This window comes from Pelodiscus sinensis, chromosome 25 (assembly GCF_049634645.1).
Source record: "Pelodiscus sinensis isolate JC-2024 chromosome 25, ASM4963464v1, whole genome shotgun sequence".
Lineage (NCBI taxonomy): Eukaryota > Metazoa > Chordata > Testudines > Trionychidae > Pelodiscus > Pelodiscus sinensis.
In genome coordinates this window covers 20,174,225-20,196,989 of record NC_134735.1, presented here as the reverse complement: position 1 = coordinate 20,196,989, position 22,765 = coordinate 20,174,225, and the positions used below count along the sequence as shown (strand labels likewise).

Here is a 22,765-nt window from a genome sequence, read left to right as displayed (position 1 = left end):
CTGCTCACAGCAGGTCAATAGGGTTCTCCCATTCTTGGGCCTCTGGTTCCCATGCAGCTGCTCCCAACAGGAGTCCCTTGCAGCCCCGGCAGGCTGGGGCATCACCAAGGTGATGACGGATACAGACACCAGGAGGAGCGAGACGAGGGTGCAGCCAATGGCCTAGCGGGCAGGAGATGTGGCCGGCCCTGCAAATGGAAAGGACCTGGTGACAGTCGGGTGCAAAGTGGCAAATGGCTCTGCAGTGCCAGCACTAGGCACAGAGCAGCTGCCGTGTAGAGACCTTGGGTGAGTGCCCAGAGGGCTAGATCTACAGGGGATCATGCTGCAGGGGGCATGTTCCCCCGACAGGAGGCCGAAGTGACAGAGGCTGTTGGGGACTCTCCTCCCTTTGCCCAGGTGGTGTTGGAGGAGCAGGGAAGGACCCAGGTTTGCTCAGGCTGCACCAGGACTTGGTGCAAAGGCCTGACAGGAGCCAGCAACGGACACAGCAGCCCAGACCCTCTCGCCTCTCCCCAGTATGGCTGGCAGCTCACAGGGGCGACCCCGCCCTGGGCACGAGGCCTTGGCACCGGCTGTGGGCTCAGGAGGGGGCGGACATGGGACATAAGCGATGCCGAAGGGAGGGGTGTGGGCATTAGAGGCCACTACCATTGCCCCGCCCCCTTCCCCGCACCTACCCCTGCCCCTGTTCTGAGGCCACGCCCCCACTCATTCCACTCCCCCCTCCCTCTGCTGCTTGGGCTCCCCCACCCTCACTCAGGTTCGCTGGCCTGAGGCTGGGGTTACGGTGCAGGATGGCTGGGGAGTGGGGCGCGGGAGAGGCTGCGGGTTGCAGGCTCTGGGACAGGTTCAGGGCAGCGATGGGAGTTTGGGTGCAGACTGTGGGAGGAGGATCCAACAGGAGGCTGGGGTTTGGGGTGGGGGGTGTCTACCCCAGCTGCCTGAGAGATACTAGACTGACTCTGGTTTCCTTGTGTCTCCCCGGCTGGGCTCTCACTCCCACTTCTCCTCTCAGGGTCCCTGCCGGCTCCCCTGCTCTATCTGAATGCGTCCCTGGCGCCTCCAACCCCCCCCCCAAGCCTCACGAATGTGGCCCCGACTGAGACATCTCACTCCCCTGGCACTCCAGCCCCAGCACAGATTAACTCTCCTGGGTTCCAGGGAGAGTGGCATTTGCGGGTCCCTCTCAATCTGAGGGGGGGCCAAAAATGAGGGATCCCCGAACCTCAGTCCTCCCTGTCCCTTCCCCTCACCTCAGTGAGGCTTGTGGGTTTTGGAAGAAGGGTTTTTGTATTTTGCTTTTCTCGTGTGTGGTCCCCAACTGGTTTTTCTGGGGGTCAGTGGCCCTGGAGACAAAAAAGGTTCCTCATCCCTGCCTTTAAGAAAGAAAACTTTGAAACCCTTTGTGGTAGACAGAAATTAACATTTGACCTTATTGAAAATGAAGTTTCCTAAAGTTAAAACACCTAATCTGTGTAAACATTCAAATTAAACCAGTCACCCAAGCTCCAGCACTAGCACAATGGCGCCGCGTGATGATGCAATGGACGGTGCGCACCCAGGCTCCTCCCCTCAGCTCTCTTCTGCACCCAACCGCCCCGTCCCAGACCCCAAACTCCTCGGTAGAAATGTGGCCCTTGACCACTTGCCAAAATGCCCCCCCCCCATTAAAAATTATTGACAAAGCCTGATCCAAATGTTTTTTGAAACGTTATTTAATCCGAATTTAAATACATTCTATACAATTGGGAGGGTTGGGGGGAGGGGGACGCAGCTGCTGGCTCCTCAGCTCCTTGTGCTCTCACTGGCTGTCTTCCTGCTGCAAGGGAAGCAGAATCCGTCACATTCATCCCTGGAGACTCAGGGGTACTGGGCCCCCCCTGCATTTCCACCCTCCTCCCCCCTGCGCTGAGACTTGTTCTGCTCTCTGGTCACCCCCCGTCAGGCCCGCAGGGTGAGCTTCTGACCCACCCAGCAGGGACGTGGGGTGGGGGCAGCATGAGGAAAGGGGCGGGGGACTCCCTGAGGGGATGGGAAGGAGACCCTGGCCCTGCCCCGCTCTCCTGCATCTGCTCCGGCTGCTCACCATGTATCCCAGGAGCTGATGGGCCTGCCCATGCAGGGCGTGGGCCAGGACCAGCCCGGCCTGGCTGGGGCGCCTCAGGGGGGAGCGGGCAGCGAGCAGAGCCTTGTCTAAAAAGCAGTTCTCCTTCTCTGGCGTGAAGAGCTGCCCAAAGACCTGAAATCAAGAGCACGGGAGGTTTCAGCTGACGGCCCAGAGCCCGGCCCCAACTCCTGGGGCTAAAACAGCTTCCTCCTTCTGCAAACTCCCTTCCAGACCCTGCACCCAGACGCTCTCCTCACCCTGCACCCTAACCCCTGCCCCAGGTCACACCTTCCTCCTGCCCCCAAGACCCTCCCAGACCTCACCCCCCTCCGCACAACAGAGCAGCCCTAGGCCACTGGCCAACATCTTGGAGCGACCTCCATCAAAAAGTGTTGCCCCCCCCCGCCCTGCTTCCCCTCCTACGGGAGATCCGGGGCAAGGTGCGGCGCTGCCCCTAGGAAGCGCCGCCCCTTTGAAACGCCGGGACAGCGTCACAAAGGGGCAGCGCCGCCCTGTCCACGGCTCGAATAGTCGAGGGAAAATGCATCGACCATTCGATCAGCGACTCCCCGCTCCCACCCCGCGTCCTACCCGCACGAGGGCCCCAGCCAGCCCCACCCCCGAGCCCTGCCCTGCCCTGGCAGCGCGTCCTTACCTCTCCCACCCGCACGGTGTTGCTGTGCGCCAGGACCCATCTCTCCTTATAGTAGTGCCTGCACCACAGGTCCTCTGCCTGGTGGATGTTGAGGCCTGCAAGAGACAAACCAGGGTGATTCTGCTGGCAGGTCTGAGCCCTTCCCCTCCCACGGGTCCCTGCAGGCATCCCTGGGCAAATGGAGGGGCACAGGGGGCAGAAGGGGAACACAGAGGGACGCATCCCCCCTTGGGCCAGTCTGGGGGAAAAGGGCTGGGTCCCCTCCCCCCGCCGCCGGCACCCTCAGGGTGTCCCTGGGGCCCAGGTCCCGGCTGGGTTCCTTACCCCTGTGGTGCAGGAGGAGTCGGTACAGGCTGTGCACCCCCTTCCGGGCCAGCCGGCTGACGTCTTCGGATGGGTCCGAAATAAAAAGGCCCAGCTGGGCCACGTGGTGACCCATCCTCGGCCAGTCGGCGGAGTTCTGAGGGGAGAGAAGAGGGGGGGTCCCTCAGCATCCTGGGGCTGCACGTCCCATGCTAACGGCCGCCGAGGCGGTTCTGAGCTCGGGGACGGACAGAGACACCTCCCGGGGCGGGGCGGGGCGGGGCGGGGCGGGGCCGGCCTTGCGAGGAGACAACCCTGAGCAATGGCCCCGACTGAAGGGTCACTCCGGGGGTGGAACAAGGGGATCCACTGACGGCCACTCCCCAGTCTGGGGCCCAGGTGCCCCCCGGAAAGGCCCAGGGTCGCCCCTCCCCGGGGAAAGGAGAACGCGGCCCATTCCCGGCCCATTCCCAGCTCTGCCTCCCGGGGACGCTCCCAGCCCCGCGCCCTGCAGCCCCAGACCCCCCGGCTCCGAGGTCACTTACCTCAAACCCCGGGAGGGTGGTGGCGACTCCCAGCAGGGCCGTGGTGCTGCCAAGGGCCCTGGCTCGCTCCTGGGGCAGGCGGGACTCCAGCCACGGGCTCAGGTGCTGGGGGGGAAAGAGGCAGGTCAGGACCCGTAGGGAGGCGCCGGTTCTGGGCAGAGCCTGGGGCTCCTCTCAGACTGTGCCCCCCCCCACCCCCAGCCACTGACACAGCTCCTCTCTCGGCCCCCCGAGGAAGCAGGGACAATGGCCCCGTCCCCCCCACGGGGCTCACCTCCATGATCAGCTGCAGCCTGGCGGTGTCTGGGGACTCGGCGAGGAGGCTTGCCAGTAGGGCCTGGAGGTCGACGGGAAGGGCCCGGATGAACTGCTGCAAGACAAGGGGGAGCCCTGGGTCAGAGGGGGGTTGGGGAATCCAGGCCACCCGCTGGCTCCGGGGTGCAGCCTTGAGCAGGGTCTGAGCCGCCTCGCAGAGCAGGGAGGAGCCCAGGCTGGGCATGGAAGGGACGGGCCCCCAGGGAGAGCAACGGGAAACCTGGAGGGAAGGATCCAAACCTGCAGCTTCTTCTCTCCCTCTGCCCCCACCCCCACTCCTCTCTGGAGCTCCAGCCCAGCCCGGGAGCAGGGCCCGGAGGGACGTACCTGTGTGTGGATGGGCTCCTGCTGCCAGTCCCCAGACACAGTCTGTCCCACGGCCGCCCTCAGCAGGGGGCTCAGGAGCTGGGCCTGTAGGGGAGGCTGCAAGGTGCTGGCAGGAGAGAGGGGCAGAGACTGTTCATTCAGCAGCAGGGCTGTGTCCAGACTCAGGGGGTTTTTCGGGAAAAGTAGCCTTTTTCCGAAAAAACATCACCTGCGTCTAGACTGCAGTCGCGTTCTTTCGAAATTAAATCGAAAGAACGCGGCTTTTCTTTCCACGGCGGTAAACCTCATTTCACGAGGAAGAACGCCTTCTTTGGAAAGTGCTTCTTTCGAACGAAGGCGTTCTTGAATGGAACTAGGGCTTCTTCGAAAGAGAGCATCCAGACTCACTGGGTGCTCTCTTTCGAAAGAGGCTTGCAGTCTAGACATAGCCCAGGAGACAGAGACTTTCCCACTCCCTGGTCAGGGGATCTGCTCTGGGGGGGAGTCGGCGGGGGGGGGGGGGGTCGGTACCTGAGGCTGCAGGCGGCGTTGAGGCAGTCGGCCAAGACCAGTGGGGTGGGGGAGTCCTCCATGATCTCCTGTGAGACCCAAGGAGACAAAGGGGCGTGTGAGGCTGGGGCCCCCAAGAGACGCTCACACGGCCAGCGCCCCCACCCAGCAGGATCCAACCCCACTGCCTCCCGCTGGCCTGTAGCCCCCCTGCCCGGCACAGGGCCCCTCCCAGCACCCCCCTCCCAAACCGGGACCAGCTCAATCCTTGTCCCCAGGCCGTCTCCTGCCCCTCACTGCCCTGGTGACCAGCCTCTGAACCTCCTCCTCCCTGCTCCCCAGGCGCATCCTCAGCAGCCCGCTCTGCTAACCTTCCAGCTCCCCCCCCCCATGGCCCGGGGAGACCCCTCCCTGTTCCGAATCCCCCTCCCTGTCCAGCACCCCAGACCTGCCCAATTTCTGTGTCCCTCCCTCCTCCAGCATCCCCGCCCACCCTCCCCATGTCCACCTCCCCCTCCCCCTCCAGCACTCCTGGCCCCACCCATCCCATTTCCAGCACCTCCACCCGCCGCCATGGCCCAGGCAGACCCCTGTCCACCCCACGTATCCCCTCCCCTCCTCCCGGCCGCCGCGACTCGCTCACCACGATCCTGGCCATCATGGTGTCCTTGCAGCAGCGCGGCGCCAGGGTGTCCTCGCCCCTTTGGAGGGCGGCGAGGCAGGCGGGGGGGACGGCCAGGAGGAACCGCTGCAGGGCGGCTGGGCTCTGCACCCCAGAGAGAGTCTGTGAGCCTGGGGCCTGCCTGCCCCCCACGGACAGCTGCAGGGCTCAGGCCTCCCAGGAGTGGAGGTGGGAGCTGCCGGTTGTCCAAGCACCCACACTCCCCCCCCAACTGCTTCCTCAGGCTTGTGGGGGCCCAGCTGGTGCATGACAAGAGACCTCAGCTTGGGGGGCCCAGGTCATGCAGGAGAAGGGGCCCCAGGGGGATCCCCAGGGACAAGCCCTTCCCGGAGGGGGGGACGTGCTGGGAAGGGGCCGGACAATCTCGGGTCCCCCCCCCCCCCCCCCGTGTGGAGAAGGTTCCTACCGTGTCCCGGGTGTGGAGCTGCTCTTCAATATCATAGATGGCCCCTTCCTCCACCCGGGAGTCCATCCGCTCCTGGCAGAGCTCCGCCGAGGCGCAGGGGAGCTCTGTGCGGGAGGGAAGGGACCAGGGTGACTCCAGCGGCCAGCAGGGGTCACGCGCCCCCATGTCAGGGACCCAGGGCAGGTTGGGCCCCACACGCCCCTCGCAGGGACCCATCCCCCTTCCACCCTCACATCTGCCAACGCCCTCAGCAGAGCCCCCGCCAGGAACAAGAGAGCCAAGCAGCAGCTCCCGCCCCCATCCATTGCCCTGGCTGCGGGGCAGACACTGGGGCTGCCCCCCCGTGGACTGGGTGAGCCCCTGGGCCCAGCATGTTCACGGCCCCTCACCTGGGTCTGAGCGGCTGCAGGAGGTGGCCCGGCTGCAGCTGGAGGCCCAGGCGCTGCTGCTCACTGAGCTGGACCCACAGCTGCAGGGGCTGGTGCGGAGAGGCTGGGGGCTCCCGGAGACTGGCAGGTCCCCGGGGGCCGGGCAGGGCGATGCCCCCTGGTGGTAATGGGGGCTGGGCTCCTGGGGCAGGTGTTTCTCTCCACAGAGGAGGCCCCAGAGCCACCCTACCCGGCTGCCCCGCTGGGCTGGGTCCCGCCTTCCCAGCCGCCTCTGGAGCCAGGTCCGGAGGGGCCTGGCCGGTGGGCGAGTCGCCCCGAGCTGGTGGGATTCAGCTTCCCCGCCCGCGGGGACGGAGGAGCTGCTTCCCACCGGCCCTGGGGCCATCTTCAGGGCTTTCCGGAACCACAGCCTGATGTGTTTGGCCATGCTGCAAATGAGGGGAGCAAAGGGGAGCTTGGGGCGCAGCCTGCAGAGCGAAATCCAGGGGTTCCAGCTCCCCAGAGCGACTGCCCCCAGCCCCCAAATGGCCCCTTGCTTATCGGCTCGGTCTTGCACAGGCACTTCTGGCCCTTGACCGAGGGCTGGGCCTGCCTGGAACCCAGCCGGCCCCGGGCGGGATCCAAACCCCTGGGGGCTCTTACCTTCTGCAAAACGCTGTCCGGACGTGGAACTCACAGAGGACAAAGCAACTGTGAGCAGGAGACGCACCAGAGCTAAAGCAACCGGGGGTCTCCAAAGTCCCCTGGGCCCGCCCCCCCCTTTTCTCAGCCTGAGATGTGGGTTCCTCTGTGAGGTCACCACCTCCCCACCTGCCCTTTGCCTGATCTGCTGAGGGCTGCCCAAAGCCCCTGTGAGGTCACTGCCCCCCCCACCTCACCCTGCCAGGCAAATGTCCTGCCTCTGGCCACCCCTCTGGGAAGTTGGAGCCATTCCTAGGGGTCCCCCCCACTCCCTGACTGGGCATCCTGCAGCCAGCAGCTCCAGTAGCCCCATAGGCTGCTCCCTGCCCTACGCTGCAGGCTTCTTGCACAAGAACTGTTTCACACCGGAGTTCTTGCGCAAAAGGTCTCGTGCAAGAGCACCTCCACCCTGCCATGTGCTTTTGCACAAGAGTGTCCATGGCATTGTGAACGTTTTCTCGTGCAAGAAAGCTCTGATGACCATTTTAGCCATAAAAGTGTCTTGCTCAAGAAGCCCCTGGTGCCCGTCCACGCTGCCTTCTTGCACAACAGCTCTTGCACAAAAGGGGCTTATTCCTCGTGGGGAGAGGAATAACTCCTGTGCAAGAAGCCCTCTTTTCTGATGCTTTACTGCAAATTTACTTGCACAAGAATTCACGTGCAGTGTAGACGCGCCACAAGTTTTTGCACAAGAACAGTTGTTCTTGAGCAAAATGCCTGCAGTGCAGACGTGGCCTTGGTGTCACCCAGCACTGGACTTCCTGGCCAGGAGCAAGAGTTAGAGCCTCCCACTCGCCCCGCTGCCTCTCACGGGCTCCCGTCCGGCCCCAGCCCTGGGCTTTGCCCTAGCGCATCCCAGCAAGGCCTCTGGCCTGCACTAGATCCATTGACATGTGGAGAATCCACCACTGCCCTGGGGCGCTTTTGTCTATGGGACTCGGACTCACAGCTGAGCATGGAGCCTGATTTCTCCCAGGACTTGGGCTCTTTCCTGGCCAGGCCCTGGAACTGGTTCCACCTTTGTCTGCCAGGGACCGATACTGTCTCTCCAGGGAGGCCCTGCAGTGCAGGCACCTTCCTTTCCCCCCTCGGGAGCAGTCATTGTTCTGCACCCCACAAAGCAGTGGGGGGCTCTTGGCTGCCCCAGCTCCAATCTCTGAGCTTCTCTCTCAACGGGGGCCAGGCCTGGAGGCTCTAGTCCCCCTGGGTATGTATTTCTACACTACCCCGCTAGTTCGAACTAGGGGGGTAATGTATGCATACCGAACTTGCTAATGAAGCCCGGGATTTGAATTTCCCGGGCTTCATTAGCATAAAGCCGGCGCCGCCATTTTTAAAAGCCGGCTAGTGCGAACCCCGTGCCGCGCGGCTACACGCGGCACGGGCTAGATAGTTCGAACTACGTAGCCATTCCGAACTATCTGTACTCCTCGTTCCACAGCTCGGGGTACGCACTAGCCGGCTTTTAAAAATGGCAGCGCCGGCTTTATGCTAATGAAGCCCGGGAAATTCAAATCCCGGGCTTCATTAGCAAGTTCGGTATGCATACATTACCCCCCTAGTTCGAACTAGCGGGGTAGTGTAGACATACCCCCTGAGACTCACTGGTGCTGGCTCACCCCCTGTCCTGCTCGTGGCTCCATTGTCCTCCTCCCCGCAGCCCCCCCCAGCTCTAAATGCTGCTCACATCAGTTCCCCTTCCCCGTGGCCAGGCCCTGCAGGGCTCTGGGGGCTGGTTTGCTGCCCTCAGCCCTGCAGTAGCCTGCTCCCCAGTTTGCAGCCCCTCCCATCATGCGTGGGGTCTCCTGGTACCGGAGGGAGGACGGGGGCAGACCAGGAAGGTTAATTTGATGTTGCAGCGGCAGGAAGAGGAGGGGTGGCGCAGAGGAGCTGTCAGTACATTATCCCAATACGCCATCCCAGTGCAGGCGTCGCACTCAGCTCTACCTGCAGAGGAGTCTCTATCTGCGCTGAGCAGAAAGGGGGTCTAGGACACACACACAAGTAGCCCCAGAACCACGCAGGAGCAGAGTCGTTCTGCGAAAGGGAGAGGTTTATTGGGTCTGCGAGGGCGGCCGTAGGGGGGTGTCGTGTGTGTGCCACTCATCTCCGTCTGGGCAGCGGCACCGGTCGGGCTCACAACTGGGCACAGGACCCGACCACGGCACCATCGATCTCCAGTGTATCGATCTGCTGGAAGCCGCGGCAGAGATGAATTGCAGAACGGCTGCCCATTGGCAAAGACCTTGAAATGCTGGTTCCTGCAGCCGATGGAGAGGAACCCACTCCTCCTGGGGGGAGGAGCAGCCAAGAGAGGGACCCACTCAGACCGGTCTGGCAGCGTGACGTAGTGGAACCAGCGCTGCCTAGGTAGAGTTTTACCTCCCCCCAGTCTGCTTCTGAGACCGAGTTTCCCCCTCTGCCCCATGGGCTAACAACAAGGCACTTTACAAACATTCTCTGTGTCATCGGCATTGTATGAAGGGGGAAACTGAGGCATGGAGCGGCATCTGATTTATATAGCTCAAGCCAGTCCCCACCCCTCTCGGTCTGCAGGAAAAGAAGCCAAGTGCTCTTGTTCCCACCAGTCCTCCATTCCCCTGCTTCCACCTGATGTCAAATACACAAAGCTCACTACTTCTTCTTTCCTGCACTTAAGCCAAGCAGATCAGGATGGGGAGGAGACATGAGGGAGCCCCCAGGCTCTTGCTCTTTCTCGCACATACACACACATATATTACTTTAGAAAATGCCAGGTGTGAGCTAGAGGAGAATCTCCATTAACTGTTAGCACTATAGGGCATATGATACATACATAAAGCATTTACAGTCCATCCAGCAGAGGGCAACAATACACCCCGCACACATGTAGCGCCCCCTCCTTTTCCAAATGCCCCAAGATTTAAACTACTGGAGACTACCCATTAGCTGCTAGTTGTATAGGAACTATGGGTATGTCTACACTACAAAGTTAATTCGAACTAACAGCCGTTAGTTGGAAGTAACTTTCATAGGTGCTACACATACAAACCGCTAGTTTGGACTTAATTCGAACTAGGTAAACTTCATTCTACCAGGAGTAACGCCAAATTCGAATTCAGTAGTTGGAATTAAGGGCTGTGTAGCCACTTAATTCGAAGTAGCTGGAGCCCAGCCCTCCCCAGGTTCCCCTGGTGGCTGCTCTGGGCCAAAGCAGGAAAACTCCTCTCCTCTCCCCAGCCCTGGGGCCCTTAAAGGGGTAGACTCTGGCCAGACGGCACTTGCCAGAGCCAGCCCTGCCAGCAGTCTCTGCCCCGAGCCAGCGGCTGCAGGATGAGCCAGGCAGCCAGTGCCAGCGAGCCGTCCCCCCGCCCAGTCCCCCAGCACCCAGGGGCCAGCCAGGGGCCGTAGATGGCGCGCACCCTCCTGGTCTAGTGTGGAGGTCATGGACCTCATTGAGGTTTGGGGGCAGGGCCCCAGCGTCCATGATCTCTGTACTAGGAGGAGGAACGTGGCCGTCTACGGGCGCATAGCGGCCGCCATGGCCCGAAAGGGACACAGGCCACCCAGGAGCAGGCGAATCCTGGTGTTCTGGCTGTGGGGGAAAAAGACAGCCACAAGATGGCGTTTGGAGTCACACGGGCGAGTCGCCTGTCCAAGCGGGACCGAGTCCCTTCCAAAGAGAAACCATGGCAGCCATGCAAGTCCAAGGCTGCACAGGAAACCTCAGGAGCTGCGACTGGGGCTCAGTTCGCGCGGCCACGCTTCCCAGGGGAGGCATGAGACAGGCCCAGAGGTCTGCGCAGCAAACAGGCCCGCAGGAGGGAGGCGGCTAAGAACCCGCGCGGCTCGTGCGTTTCTCCCTCTCAGCTGGCGTAGAGGCGGGAGGGGAACGACACCTGCCCGGCTGGAGCTTTTGCGCTTGGGCTCGGGGCTTAAGCCCCGAGGCCGAGGCCCCTGCGCGGTTGCTGGGAGACGGGCTCCCGTGGCACGGCACGGCCCCTGAACCTTGCCGGCCACAAGGTGACCTCACCGAGGCCGAGAGGGATGGCTTGGAGGTGGCAAAAGGGAGCCCGCTAGCAAGCGCCAGGAGGCCGAGCGTAGCCACGTCCCCGGGTGGGCTCGAACCACCATCCTTTCGGTTAACAGCCAAACGCGCTGACCCATTGCGCCACAGAGACCTAGAAGGGGTTTCAGACACGCTGCCTAGCAGCCTGCTCCTCTGCCTGGCCGTGCCAGTGCAGCCCAGGTGCTAGAGTGGATTGCGGGCAGTCTAGCCCCAAGGGAGCAGAGTGGCGCAGCGGAAGCGTGCTGGGCCCATAACCCATAGGTCGATGGATCGAAACCATCCTCTGCTACGTGTGGGCCGGCCTCTTTTGACTCCGCGCCTTCACTCCAGGCTGCAAGTAGCTAAAGGCCAGGCCAGGCCAGGATGCCGCCTGCGGGGAAGCTCTCGGCAGCCCCCCGCTTCCTGTGTGGGAGGCACGGAGGCCTCCTCTTCTGTCCTCAGGCAACAGGGCTTCCTCCTGCCCTTTTCCCACCCACAAGGGCCGCCGGGACCCGCTCAGGGAGCGCGCCAGGGAGGCTCTCCAGACGCTCGTGGAACAAAGCACTTCTGGACCACGCTACCCAGAGCCTTCATTCAGGCCTAGACAAAACGCCTAGACAGAGAGCTGCCACAGCATCAACACTGGCCTTGCTCTACTACTCCCAGGCACGCCAAACCCCTCACAAAGAGAACTTCTGCCTTCGCCATACTGCTCAACAACAGGACACGCGAGCAATTCCCTCCGACGCGCCGCTTCTCCCGCATCGCCACCACCCACGCTCTTTAGGCACACGCCGGCTGACCAAAACCCATCTCATCCCATCAAAAGCTTCTGCCCAGCCCAAGAGGACCAGCTACGTTCCCGGCTCAATTCATCCCTTACAGTCAGAGCCAAATATCACCAGCTGACGGTCCTTCAGAATCCTCAATGGAAAGGGGGAGAGGGAATTGTGGGAGCACGGGCAGCACTCGCCACGGTCTCGGTTGAGGCTTGCAGCAGTCATGGAAGAGAGAGCTGGCTTCGGTCAAGTCTCGGGAGTACGGCCACGGCTTGGACGGGTCCTTCAGTCCTTGGCTCAGAGCTTCGGTTGGTAGCCCACATCCTCCCGAGGTAAAAAAGCAGGAGGGCTTTCCTTCCAGGGCCTTTTGCATCTTCTGCCGTGGGAGGCGAATCCTGGTGTTCTGGCTGTGGGGGAAAAAGACAGCCACAAGATGGCGTTTGGAGTCACACGGGCGAGTCGCCTGTCCAAGCGGGACCGAGTCCCTCCCAAAGAGAAACCATGGCAGCCATGCAAGTCCAAGGCTGCACAGGAAACCTCAGGAGCTGCGACTGGGGCTCAGTTCGCGCGGCCACGCTTCCCAGGGGAGGCATGAGACAGGCCCAGAGGTCTGCGCAGCAAACAGGCCCGCAGGAGGGAGGCGGCTAAGAACCCGCGCGGCTCGTGCGTTTCTCCCTCTCAGCTGGCGTAGAGGCGGGAGGGGAACGACACCTGCCCGGCTGGAGCTTTTGCGCTTGGGCTCGGGGCTTAAGCCCCGAGGCCGAGGCCCCGGCGCGGTTGCTGGGAGACGGGCTCCTGTGGCACGGCACGGCCCCTGAACCTTGCCGGCCACAAGGTGACCTCACTGAGGCCGAGAGGGATGGCTTGGAGGTGGCAAAAGGGAGCCCGCTAGCAAGCGCCAGGAGGCCGAGCGTAGCCACGTCCCCGGGTGGGCTCGAATCACCATCCTTTCGGTTAACAGCCGAACGCGCTGACCCATTGCGCCACAGAGACCTCGAAGGGCTTTCCGAAACGCTGCCTAGCAGCCTGCTCCTCTGCCTGGCCGTGCCAGTGCAGCCCAGGTGCTAGAGTGGATTGCGGGCAGTCTAGCCCCAAGGGAGCAGAGTGGCGCAGCGGAAGCGTGCTGGGCCCATAACCCAGAGGTCGATGGATCGAAACCATCCTCTGCTACGTGTGGGCCGGCCTCTTTTGACTCCGCGCCTTCACTCCAGGCTGCAAGTAGCTAAAGGCCAGGCCAGGCCAGGATGCCGCCTGCGGGGAAGCTCTCGGCAGCCCCCCGCTTCCTGTGTGGGAGGCACGGAGGCCTCCTCTTCTGTCCTCAGGCAACAGGGCTTCCTCCTGCCCTTTTCCCACCCACAAGGGCCGCCGGGACCCGCTCAGGGAGCGCGCCAGGGAGGCTCTCCAGACGCTCGTGGAACAAAGCACTTCTGGACCACGCTACCCAGAGCCTTCATTCAGGCCTAGACAAAACGCCTAGACAGAGAGCTGCCACAGCATCAACACTGGCCTTGCTCTACTACTCCCAGGCACGCCAAACCCCTCACAAAGAGAACTTCTGCCTTCGCCATACTGCTCAACAACAGGACACGCGAGCAATTCCCTCCGACGCGCCGCTTCTCCCGCATCGCCACCACCCACGCTCTTTAGGCACACGCCGGCTGACCAAAACCCATCTCATCCCATCAAAAGCTTCTGCCCAGCCCAAGAGGACCAGCTACGTTCCCGGCTCAATTCATCCCTTACAGTCAGAGCCAAAAATCACCAGCTGACGGTCCTTCAGAATCCTCAATGGAAAGGGGGAGAGGGAATTGTGGGAGCACGGGCAGCACTCGCCACGGTCTCGGTTGAGGCTTGCAGCAGTCATGGAAGAGAGAGCTGGCTTCGGTCAAGTCTCGGGAGTACGGCCACGGCTTGGACGGGTCCTTCAGTCCTTGGCTCAGAGCTTCGGTTGGTAGCCCACATCCTCCCGAGGTAAAAAAGCAGGAGGGCTTTCCTTCCAGGGCCTTTTGCATCTTCTGCCGTGGGAGGCGAATCCTGGTGTTCTGGCTGTGGGGGAAAAAGACAGCCACAAGATGGCGTTTGGAGTCACACGGGCGAGTCGCCTGTCCAAGCGGGACCGAGTCCCTCCCAAAGAGAAACCATGGCAGCCATGCAAGTCCAAGGCTGCACAGGAAACCTCAGGAGCTGCGACTGGGGCTCAGTTCGCGCGGCCACGCTTCCCAGGGGAGGCATGAGACAGGCCCAGAGGTCTGCGCAGCAAACAGGCCCGCAGGAGGGAGGCGGCTAAGAACCCGCGCGGCTCGTGCGTTTCTCCCTCTCAGCTGGCGTAGAGGCGGGAGGGGAACGACACCTGCCCGGCTGGAGCTTTTGCGCTTGGGCTCGGGGCTTAAGCCCCGAGGCCGAGGCCCCGGCGCGGTTGCTGGGAGACGGGCTCCTGTGGCACGGCACGGCCCCTGAACCTTGCCGGCCACAAGGTGACCTCACCGAGGCCGAGAGGGATGGCTTGGAGGTGGCAAAAGGGAGCCCGCTAGCAAGCGCCAGGAGGCCGAGCGTAGCCACGTCCCCGGGTGGGCTCGAATCACCATCCTTTCGGTTAACAGCAGAACGCGCTGACCCATTGCGCCACAGAGACCTCGAAGGGCTTTCCGAAACGCTGCCTAGCAGCCTGCTCCTCTGCCTGGCCGTGCCAGTGCAGCCCAGGTGCTAGAGTGGATTGCGGGCAGTCTATCCCCAAGGGATCAGAGTGGCGCAGCGGAAGCGTGCTGGGCCCATAACCCAGAGGTCGATGGATCGAAGCCATCCTCTGCTACGTGTGGGCTGGCCTCTTTTGACTCCGCGCCTTCACTCCAGGCTGCAAGTAGCTAAAGGCCAGGCCAGGATGCCGCCTGCGGGGAAGCTCTCGGCAGCCCCCCGCTTCCTGTGTGGGAGGCACGGAGGCCTCCTCTTCTGTCCTCAGGCAACAGGGCTTCCTCCTGCCCTTTTCCCACCCACAAGGGCCGCCGGGACCCGCTCAGGGAGCGCGCCCGGGAGGCTCTCCAGACGCTCGTGGAACAAAGCACTTCTGGACCACGCTACCCAGAGCCTTCATTCAGGCCTAAACAAAACGCCTAGACAAAGAGCTGCCACAGCATCAACACTGGCCTTGCTCTACTACTCCCAGGCACGCCAAACCCCTCACAAAGAGAACTTCTGCCTTCGCCATACTGCTCAACAACAGGACACGCGAGCAATTCCCTCCGACGCGCCGCTTCTCCCGCATCGCCACCACCCACGCTCTTTAGGCACACGCCGGCTGACCAAAACCCATCTCATCCCATCAAAAGCTTCTGCCCAGCCCAAGAGGACCAGCTACGTTCCCGGCTCAATTCATCCCTTACAGTCAGAGCCAAAAATCACCAGCTGACGGTCCTTCAGAATCCTCAATGGAAAGGGGGAGAGGGAATTGTGGGAGCACTCGCCACGTTCTCGGTTGAGGCTTGCAGCAGTCATGGAAGAGAGAGCTGGCTTCGGTCAAGTCTCGGGAGTACGGCCACGGCTTGGACGGGTCCTTCAGTCCTTGGCTCAGAGCTTCGGTTGGTAGCCCACATCCTCCCGAGGTAAAAAAGCAGGAGGGCTTTCCTTCCAGGGCCTTTTGCATCTTCTGCCGTGGGAGGCGAATCCTGGTGTTCTGGCTGTGGGGGAAAAAGACAGCCACAAGATGGCGTTTGGAGTCACACGGGCGAGTCGCCTGTCCAAGCGGGACCGAGTCCCTTCCAAAGAGAAACCATGGCAGCCATGCAAGTCCAAGGCTGCACAGGAAACCTCAGGAGCTGCGACTGGGGCTCAGTTCGCGCGGCCACGCTTCCCAGGGGAGGCATGAGACAGGCCCAGAGGTCTGCGCAGCAAACAGGCCCGCAGGAGGGAGGCGGCTAAGAACCCGCGCGGCTCGTGCGTTTCTCCCTCTCAGCTGGCGTAGAGGCGGGAGGGGAACGACACCTGCCCGGCTGGAGCTTTCGCGCTTGGGCTCGGGGCTTAAGCCCTGAGGCCGAGGCCCCGGCGCGGTTGCTGGGAGACGGGCTCCCGTGGCACGGCACGGCCCCTGAACCTTGCCGGCCACAAGGTGACCTCACCGAGGCCGAGAGGGATGGCTTGGAGGTGGCAAAAGGGAGCCCGCTAGCAAGCGCCAGGAGGCCGAGCGTAGCCACGTCCCTGGGTGGGCTCGAACCACCATCCTTTCGGTTAACAGCCGAACACGCTGACCCATTGCGCCACAGAGACCTCGAAGGGCTTTCCGAAACGCTGCCTAGCAGCCTGCTCCTCTGCCTGGCCGTGCCAGTGCAGCCCAGGTGCTAGAGTGGATTGCGGGCAGTCTACCCCCAAGGGAGCAGAGTGGCGCAGCGGAAGCGTGCTGGGCCCATAACCCAGAGGTCGATGGATCGAAACCATCCTCTGCTACGTGTGGGCCGGCCTCTTTTGACTCCGCGCCTTCACTCCAGGCTGCAAGTAGCTAAAGGCCAGGCCAGGCCAGGATGCCGCCTGCGGGGAAGCTCTCGGCAGCCCCCCGCTTCCTGTGTGGGAGGCACGGAGGCCTCCTCTTCTGTCCTCAGGCAACAGGGCTTCCTCCTGCCCTTTTCCCACCCACAAGGGCCGCCGGGACCCGCTCAGGGAACGCGCCAGGGAGGCTCTCCAGACGCTCGTGGAACAAAGCACTTCTGGACCACGCTACCCAGAGCCTTCATTCAGGCCTAGACAAAACGCCTAGACAAAGAGCTGCCACAGCATCAACACTGGCCTTGCTCTACTACTCCCAGGCACGCCAAACCCCTCACAAAGAGAACTTCTGCCTTTGCCATACTGCTCAACAACAGGACACGCGAGCAATTCCCTCCGACGCGCCGCTTCTCCCGCATCGCCACCACCCACGCTCTTTAGGCACACGCCGGCTGACCAAAACCCATCTCATCCCATCAAAAGCTTCTGCCCAGCCCAAGAGGACCAGCTACGTTCCCGGCTCAATTCATCCCTTACAGTCAGAGCCAAAAATCACCAGCTGACGGTCCTTCAGAATCCTCAATGGAAAGGGGGAGAGGGAATTGTGGGAGCACGGGCAGCACTCGCCACGTTCTCGGTTGAGGCTTGCAGCAGTCATGGAAGAGAGAGCTGGCTTCGGTCAAGTCTCGGGAGTACGGCCACGGCTTGGACGGGTCCTTCAGTCCTTGGCTCAGAGCTTCGGTTGGTAGCCCACATCCTCCCGAGGTAAAAAAGCAGGAGGGCTTTCCTTCCAGGGCCTTTTGTATCTTCTGCCGTGGGAGGCGAATCCTGGTGTTCTGGCTGTGGGGGAAAAAGACAGCCACAAGATGGCGTTTGGAGTCACACGGGCGAGTCGCCTGTCCAAGCGGGACCGAGTCCCTTCCAAAGAGAAACCATGGCAGCCATGCAAGTCCAAGGCTGCACAGGAAACCTCAGGAGCTGCGACTGGGGCTCAGTTCGCGCGGCCACGCTTCCCAGGGGAGGCATGAGACAGGCCCAGAGGTCTGCGCAGCAAACAGGCCCGCAGGAGGGAGGCGGCTAAGAACCCGCGCGGCTCGTGCGTTTCTCCCTCTCAGCTGGCGTAGAGGCGGGAGGGGAACGACACCTGCCCGGCTGGAGCTTTCACGCTTGGGCTCGGGGCTTAAGCCCTGAGGCCGAGGCCCCGGCGCGGTTGCTGGGAGACGGGCTCCCGTGGCACGGCACGGCCCCTGAACCTTGCCGGCCACAAGGTGACCTCACTGAGGCCGAGAGGGATGGCTTGGAGGTGGCAAAAGGGAGCCCGCTAGCAAGCGCCAGGAGGCCAAGCGTAGCCACGTCCCCGGGTGGGCTCGAACCACCATCCTTTCGGTTAACAGCCGAACACGCTGACCCATTGCGCCACAGAGACCTCGAAGGGGTTTCCGAAACGCTGCCTAGCAGCCTGCTCCTCTCCCTGGCGGTGCCAGTGCAGCCCAGGTGCTAGAGTGGATTGCGGGCAATTTAGCCACAAGGGAGCAGAGTGGCGCAGCGGAAGCGTGCTGGGCCCATAACCCAGAGGTCGATGGCTCGAAACCATCCTCTGCTACGTGTGGGCCGGCCTCTTTTGACTCCGCGCCTTCACTCCAGGCTGCAAGTAGCTAAAGGCCAGGCCAGGATGCCGCCTGCGGGGAAGCTCTCGGCAGCCCCCCGCTTCCTGTGTGGGAGGCACGGAGGCCTCCTCTTCTGTCCTCAGGCAACAGGGCTTCCTGCGGCGCCGCCCCTAGTGGCCATGGCGTACGCCTGCCGCAGCTGTTTTACTTTCAGGTGCTCCCACGGCAGAAGATGCAAAAGGCCCTGGAAGGAAAGCCCTCCTGCTTTTTTACCACGGGAGGATGTGGGCTACCAACCGAAGCTCTGAGCCAAGGACTGAAGGACCCGTCCAAGCCGTGGCCGTACTCCCGAGACTTGACCGAAGCCAGCTCTCTCTTCCATGACTGCTGCAAGCCTCAACCGAGAACGTGGCGAGTGCTGCCCGTGCTCCCACAATTCCCTCTCCCCCTTTCCATTGAGGATTCTGAAGGACCGTCAGCTGGTGATTTTTGGCTCTGACTGTAAGGGATGAATTGAGCCGGGAACGTAGCTGGTCCTCTTGGGCTGGGCAGAAGCTTTTGATGGGATGAGATGGGTTTTGGTCAGCCGGGGAAGTTGTTCGAATTAAGTAGTTTGGGGGAGGAGGCGGGAGGGAGACCAGGGACCGCGCACGTGGGCCATGCCTCCCACGGATCACACAGACACCTGTGCACGTGCAAGCACATGCCATGCCACGCTCCAGCTGCGTGACACCCAGGGGCCGTGGCCCAATAGGCACATGCATGTCTGAAGAGACCTGACATGCTCCTGACCCTGGGGCGGTACCACAACTTCACGAGTTTTGCTTACAACACACCTGTTGATACAACCTAGAATCATATTTGCTTTTTTTGCAACAGCATCACACTGTTGACTCATATTCAACTTGTGGTCCACTGTGACCCCTAGATCTCTTTCCACCATGCTCCTTCCTAGACAGTCGCATCCCATCTTGTATGTATGGAACTGATTGTTCCTTCCTAAGTGGAGCACTTTCCATTTCTCTTTATTAAACCGCATCCTGTTTACCTCTGACCATTTCCCTAACTTGCTAAGGTCATTTTGAATTATGTCCCTCTCCTCCAAAGAAGTTGCAACCCCACCCAGTTTGGTATCATCTGCACTTTCACTTTATTACCTTCCAAGTGTTTGCATATGATTTCCTTAATTACCTGCTCCATTATCTTCCCTGGGACAGACGTTAAACTGACCGGTCTGTAGTTTCCTGGGTTGTTCTTATTCCCCTTTTTATAGATGGGCACATTATTTGCCCTTTTCCAGTCTTCTGGAATCTCCCCTGTCTGCCATGATTTTTCAAAAATCATAGCTAAAGGCTCAGATAGCTCCTCTATCAGCTCCTTGAGTATCCTGGGATGCATTTCATCAGGAGCTGGTGACTTGCTGACATCTAACTTTCCTAAGTGATTTTTAACTTGTTCTTTGTGTATCCTATCTTCTAAACTTACCCTCTCTCTGCTTGTATTCACTACGTTAGGCACACCTCCAGACTTCTCGGTGAAGACCGAAACAAAGAAGTCATTGAGCATCTCTGCCATTTCCAAGTTTCCTGTTACTGCTTCTCCCTCCTCACTAAGCAGTGGGCCTACCCTGTCCTTGGTCTTCCTCTTGCTTTTAATGTATTTGTAAAAGGTCTTCTTGTTTCCCTTTATGCCTGTAGCTAGTTTGATCTCATTTTGTGCCTTTGCCTTTCTAATCTTGCCCCTGCATTCCCGTGTTGCTTGCCTATATTCATCCTTTGTTAGTTGTCCTAGTTTCCATTTTTTATACGACTCCTTTTTTATTTTGAGATCATGCAAGATCTCCTTGTTAAGCCAAGCTGGTCTTTTGCCATATTTTCTATCTTTCCTACACAGCGGAATTGTTTGCTTTTGGGCCCTTAACAACGTCCCTTTGAAATACTTCCAACTCTCCTCAGTTGTTTTTCCCTTCAGTCTTGCTTCCCATGGGACCTTACCTACAAGTTCTCTGAACTTATCAAAATCTGTCTTCCTGAAATCCATTAGCTCAATTGTGCTGGTCTCCCTTCTACCTTTCCTTAAGATCATGAACTCTATTATTTCATGATCACTGTCCCCTATACTGTCTTCCACTTTCAAGTTCTCAACTAGTTGCTCCCTATTTCTTAAAACCAAATCCAGAACAGCTTCTCCTCTGGTAGCTTTTTCAACCTTCTGAAACAGAAAGTTGTCTCCAATGCAGTCCAGAAACTTCTTGGATAGCCTGCGCCCCGCTGTGTTAGTTTCCCAACATATGTCTGGATAGTTGAAGTCCCCCATCACCACCAAATCTTGGGCTTTGGCTAGTTTTGTTAATTGTTTAAAAAAGGCCTCATCCACCTCTTCCACCTGGCTAGGTGGCCTGTAGTAGACTCCTAGCATGATATCACCCTCGTTTTTTACCCCTTTTAGCTTCACCCAGAGACTGTCTACACAGCTATCTCCTACGTTCATCTCCACTTCAGTCCAAGTGTGTACATTTTTAATATACAAGGCAACCCCTCCTCCCTTTTTTCCCTGTCTGTCCTTCCTGAGCAAGCCGTACCCTTCCATACCAACATTCCAATCGTGCGTCCCATCCCACCAGGTTTCTGTAATACCAATGATATCAAAGTTGTATTTATTGGTTAGCAATTCCAGTTCTTCCTGCTTATTACCCATACTTCTTGGATTTGTATATAGGCATCTAAGATACTGATTTGATCTTGCCTCCCTGTTGTGCCCTGACCCTCCTTGCTCCTTCCCATTATAGGCCGTAATCCCCCCCATTTCCAACCCATCTCTCAGTCCCGCACATTCAGCACTTACCTGTGGGCTTTGCTCACCTGTCCCCGTCGAACCTAGTTTAAAGCCCTCCTCACAAGGTTAGCCGGCCTGTGTCCAAACTGAATGACAGGAAATTACCTGTGAGAAATTTGAATGTGTGGAATCCAGGGAGCTCAGGGCTGGGGTGTGTGGGTGTGGGGAGCTCAGGTTAGGGGGATGCAGTGTGAGGATGTGGGGGAGCTCAGGGCAGGGGGGTGGGAAGTCTGTAGATGTGGGGGAGCTCAGAGCAGTGGGATGGGGAATGTGGGAGTATGGGGAGGTCAGGGCGGGGGATGAGGAGTGTGAGGATGTGGGGGAGCTCAGGGCAGGGGGTGGGGAGTGTGGGAGGATGGGGAGCTCAGGGCAGGGGTATGGTGGAGCTCAGGACAGGGGGCTGGAGAGTGTATGGGTGTGGAGAGCTCAGGGCAGGGAGTCCAGGAGTGAGGGGGGGCGCAGTGCAGGGATTGTGGTGCAGGAGTCAGGGGTAGGTGGTGGGGGGTGTTTGGAGGCTCAGGGCAGGGGACTGGGAGTGCAGCCACTACACTACTTGGCCACCAGATCCCTGGAGTACACTGTGGCTGTGCAGCCCAGCGTGCTGACAGCACCCAAAGCCCCGCCCCCAGCCCGCCAGGCTTAGTGGGGCACCCCAGAGCGGCTTCCTATCGCCCTTGTCTAGCACAACATGGACAGTTGGTTCCCACTACCGTGATCTCCTGGGAGACTGAGACACCATTCTGCCAGGACGGCCCAAGCTGCTGAGGGAAATTGCCCCTCACCATCCCGTCTATCCAGGTCCCTCTGCCTCTGGGTTTGTTCTTCAAGGGCCAGACGCGTGGGGCTGGGACTGTCCTTGTTCTGTGTTTGCAGAGTGCCCAGCAGAATGGCTCCTGCTTCACCCCTGGCCTAGAAATAAGCAGAACAGGCAGTTTGGGGAGGGAAGAACCAGGGAAGGGAAGGTTTGGGGCCGGGGGCTAAGAGGCGGGGCTGGGAGGCAGGGCTGGGGTGGAGATGCAGATGGAGGGAGTTGGGGTGGAGGCTGGAAGAAATGGAACTCAAGGAGCTGGAAGGGTTGGTGAAGGATGGAGTAAAGGGAGGGGGGCCAGGCTACAGGACATGGAGGTGCCAGCCACAGGAGGGAGGAAGAGACGTTTGTTTGACAGGACCCCAGGGATTTGGGAGCGAGGAACAGTGGGAGGGGAGTGGGAAACATTTGGGGAGAGGAACCTTTGGGAGACCTGGTGGTGAGGAGGGCGGCAGTCAATGGGAGAGGAGACAAAAAGGAGCAGGTGCTGCCTGGGTCCAAGGAGGTGGGGAGAGATGGGGTCTGGGTGTCACGAGTACCAGAGTTAGCTGCACCTCCGTCCTCCTCCCTACCTGGTATCTCTGCCCCCTCCCTCCCGAACTTTCCTTCTGCATGTCTCTGGGCCTCTCCGTCAGTGCCAGAGGGGATCCCTCCCCCCCCCCCATGGCTGGATTCTTCCCTTCCCGAGACATGCAGTCACCATCTCAGTGGGGTGGGAGCCCTTTGATGCTTCGCCTGCATGTTACCAGCCGAGAAGGGGCGGCTAATCCCGCAGAAGCAGAGCCCTGCACTTTTGAGTACCTGGACCCAGGGTTTTGCTGCTTTATAGCGGGTGGGGTTAAAATAACGGAACGTCTCTTGTCCCACCAATCCCCCAGGACTCACCCCTCTTCTCTGCATTGCGCAGCGTCCGGGGGATACCGCCCCGCGGGGACACTCATGCCCGTGTCCAAGGGGCTGTCCCGTAGCCTATGTCAGTGTGAAAAGCATTAAAGGACCCTGCCCCAGAGGGAGAGCGTCTCTGGGGGCGTTGTCCCGGGATGACTGCAGTGCTTTGTCCACACCAGAGTAGTGAGAGGCAGCCGCAGCCAGGGTTGCCAGATGGTCAATAAAAATACCAGACATACTTGCCATTGCATCACAACCTAGAGTACATCTTATTTAGAAAACTGAGATCTTTTCTCAATTTATCTCCTGGACAGAAAGCTCAAATACTGGACTGTCCGGTTCAAACGGGACACCTGGCAACCCTAGCCGCAGCCCCTGCCCGGAAAAGCTCCCACGCTAAGCACCTGGGGGATTTAGGAGCACCAAGCAGTGGGCACAAAGCACAGTCA

At 60.3% G+C, this 22,765-nt stretch overlaps 3 non-coding genes across 3 annotated transcripts; all 3 read right to left on the bottom strand.

The window, feature by feature from the left end:
* Positions 1 to 10,988: 10,988 nt before the first annotated feature.
* On the bottom strand, positions 10,989 to 11,062 carry TRNAN-GUU (transfer RNA asparagine (anticodon GUU)). The gene has a single exon. It is a non-coding gene; the product is annotated as a tRNA-Asn (tRNA).
* A 4,829-nt stretch (positions 11,063 to 15,891) lies between these two features.
* Positions 15,892 to 15,965, bottom strand: TRNAN-GUU (transfer RNA asparagine (anticodon GUU)). Its single transcript has one exon. It is a non-coding gene; the product is annotated as a tRNA-Asn (tRNA).
* Positions 15,966 to 17,530: 1,565 nt separating this feature from the next.
* Positions 17,531 to 17,604, bottom strand: TRNAN-GUU (transfer RNA asparagine (anticodon GUU)). The gene has a single exon. It is a non-coding gene; the product is annotated as a tRNA-Asn (tRNA).
* Positions 17,605 to 22,765: the final 5,161 nt, after the last annotated feature.